The sequence below is a fragment of the Montipora capricornis genome, chromosome 12 (genome assembly GCF_036669925.1).
Source record: "Montipora capricornis isolate CH-2021 chromosome 12, ASM3666992v2, whole genome shotgun sequence".
NCBI classification, from domain to species: domain Eukaryota; kingdom Metazoa; phylum Cnidaria; class Anthozoa; order Scleractinia; family Acroporidae; genus Montipora; species Montipora capricornis.
In genome coordinates, this window is record NC_090894.1 from 36,842,438 (window position 1) to 36,845,847 (window position 3,410).

The 3,410-nt window shown below is 39.0% G+C and overlaps 1 long non-coding RNA gene across 1 annotated transcript; it reads left to right on the forward strand.

Moving 5' to 3' along the window:
• The first annotated feature begins 1,798 nt into the window (after positions 1 to 1,798).
• Positions 1,799 to 2,129, forward strand: LOC138027869 (uncharacterized). The gene is made up of 2 exons (XR_011127535.1): positions 1,799 to 1,907; positions 1,998 to 2,129. It is a non-coding gene; the product is annotated as an uncharacterized lncRNA (long non-coding RNA).
• Positions 2,130 to 3,410: the final 1,281 nt, after the last annotated feature.

Consider the following 3,410-nt stretch of genomic DNA (forward strand, 5'->3'; position numbering starts at 1 on the left):
TAATAATAATAATAATAATAATAATAATAATAATAATAATCATTCTTGGAACTGCTCACCTGTTGCGGAAAGTGTTGTCTCTAAGCTACGGGGAGTTGCTGAGACACAATAAACATCACCCAGTACAACACCCGACAACTGGAGAGAATTGAATAATAATAATAATAATAATAATAATAATAATAATAATAATAATCATTCTTGGAACTGCTCACCTGTTGCGGAAAGTGTTGTCTCTAAGCTACGGGGAGTTCCTGAGACACAATAAACATTACACGGTACAACACCCGACAACTGCAGAGAATCGAATAATAATAATAATAATAATAATAATAATATACAACGTTCTTTGTACGCATTATATAAACCTCAATGCGTTAACAAGTTGATCAAAAAAATGAAAAGATAATTAGTGAAATAAAATAATTCGAAATCCGTTCAGATTATAGTCGATTGGAAGAAAATCTTGTTTTTGGAATTATCAGGTTGTTTGCCGAGGCAGACCGTAGAGCTCGTGTAGGTTTGTACTTGTGGAGAAGATCGTTTATGTAATCTAGCACCATGCCAAGTAAAGCTTTGTATGTTATTAACAGGATCTTGAACACAATCCGTTCTTCTGCTGAAAGCCAATGAAGTTGTCTTAGGACTGGTATTATGTGTTGGAATTTCTTGGTTCTCGAGGTAATCCGGGAAGCTGTGTTTTGTAGTCGTTGTAGCTTCATGATCTCTGTCGCTGGGAGGCCTTAAAGAATGGCGTTACAATAGTCTATTTTCGATGAAATCAGCGTATGAACAGTTCACAGCACACAGCTACGGTCAAAGAGGTATTTTCTAATTCTCCCCATCATCGAAAGGGATTGATATGTTGATTGGCACATTGTGTTGATATGACACTTGAGACAAAGGTGGTGATCAAGTGGTTCGATTGACCCTATGCCGGGATAAGAATACGGAGAGTGATGATTCAAAACGGTATGCTTGGCGTTTTGAAGCAACAAGGATAATAAACTCTTGTTCTTAGGCCATCGTAGCTTGATTAAGAAAATAACACAAACAGCGGTGATAAACATTGTATTCCAACGCATTTTTATAAAACTTGACGTTTCGTATGCTAGTCAACACACATTTTCAAAAGTGACCGTTACAATTTTTTAAAAACTATATATATATCGTAAACAATAGGGGTCTGGAACCTAGACTGAGAAAAATGATCTGCAGCAGTACGTGTTTGGACATAATGAAAAGTAATAGCTAAAACAGCAATAACTTCTCACTACTAATATTGACATTAAGAGAAGGCTTTAGCTCTTGAATGAACAAAGTCTCTTTAATTCTGCAGTGAAAGTCAGTTTTTCCGGACGCTAAAATGTCAAAGTGATGCCATTTAATGTCGTGGCCAGTAGTTTTCACATGATCAGCAATGGCTGATGAATGGTCACTTTTAGCTAGGGCCTTGAAATGTTCTGTTTTTCTGTCGTGGAGTCTTCGTTTTGTTTTGCCAATGTAGAATTCATCGCAGTTCCAGCAGACAGCTTTATAGACGACCTTGGACCTCTGAGATCGGTTCAAGCGATCTTTGTATGGAAAAAAGGAGTTGATGCGGCGTGTGTTTTGGAATATGATCTTGAGATTGACGAAAGAGTATGAAATTGTATACGCAGGATTTCAGACGTTTCGTGACTTGGTTACTATGAAGACCTAAGTAGGGTAACACGATTAAGATATCTTTTTTGGGGACTGTAGCTTGAACAGGGTTATTTGATTTGTTTTTATTTTTGTTCAATATATCGTTAATGTTGAACGTGATAACGCCTTGAGGGTAACCATTTTGCAACAGGAGCTTTCTCAGATCTTTAATAGCGGCCTGTAATAAAGATGGCGAGGAGCAAATTCGGAAGCATCGATAGGTGAGAGTGCGGATGAGGTTGATTTTGTACTTGCGAGGTGTGAATGAATCCCACTTGGTGTAAAGGCCTGTGAATGTCTTCTTCCGGTAGACAGATGTAGAGAAAGTGTTGTCAGGGCAGCGTTTGAGAAGGATGTCTAAAAATGGAATCTTATTGTCTTCTTTGAATTCAAGAGTAAACTTAATGCTATCGTGTCGACTATTTAGAAAACTTAAAAACTCATTAGCATTGTCCTTGCTGTCAAACATGGTGAAGGTGTCATCTACATATCTGAACCAAAGTGAAGGACAGAATCTGCTGTTCATCAACCATTTTTCTTCAAAGTGGCACATGAAAATGTTAGCCAAAACGGGGCCTAAAGGTGAACCCATGGCTACACCATCAATCCGATCGTAGTATTGGCCATCAAATATAAAATGACTCTTCTTAGTGGCAAACTGCAAAAGATCCTACAAAACAGAACGAGGTAACTGCGGAGGATCCGGGAGAGAGTATAATCTGTCCAGACAAATCTGTATTGTTTCATCAAGCGGCACGTTTGTAAAAAGAGAAGTGACATCCAAAGAACATATTATTCCCGGGGGGGGGGGGACTCCCATATGAAACAGACGGGAATGCTCGTCGGAAATTTTGAATTTAACCCCTGAAGGAGACCAATCTAGGCGTGGCTTAAGCAAATTTTGACCCCTAAAAGAGACCGTTTAAAAACACAAAAATACGACACGCAATGAGTTTTAATGATAAAAAGGCATAATCATCGAATGCTTTTATCTAAAAAGAAAATTTAAAAGGAAATTTGACTTCTGTTTCTCTTCGCGTAATTCTGTGTTACTGCGCGAAACCCTAAACGAGACCTTGGTGGCATAAAATATTGGCGCTTTGCCCGGAACACCCTAAGCGAGACCAAAATCCAAAATTTACACCCCTAAGCGAGACGACGAGCATCCCCGTCTGTTTCATATGGGAGTTCCCCCCCCCCCCCCGGGACATTATTCCGTTGTTATGTTTGTATGTTTTGGCCCAGTCTGCAAAACTAAATGAATCTTTAACCGTGTGTTGGTTGGTGGAAATTGGTTGAAATATGCCAACGAGGTAGGAAGCAAGATTGTAATTGTAGGTGTTCACAGAGGACACAATAGTGCGGAAAGGGCATCCTGCCTTGTGAACCTTTGGCAGACCATATAAAACACCAGGAGAAGATTCACTGGGTAGAATCTTGTGGAATGTTACGTCATCAATAATTCCGTCTTTTTTGATTTTGCGAAGTTATGCAGAAAGGCTCTCTTCTCTAGATTTAGTTGGATTATGCTTTAATTGTTTGAATTTGGTACCGTCAGAAATCAACTTCTTCATTTTACTAAGATAATCAAGTCTGCTGACGATGACAACGCCGTTTCCTTTGTCTGGTCTCGTAATGATGATACTGTCATCCCTGCGTAAATCACTCAAGGCTGCCCATTCATCCTTGCTGAGAATGTTCTTTTGTTTAGAAAAGTCGTAGAG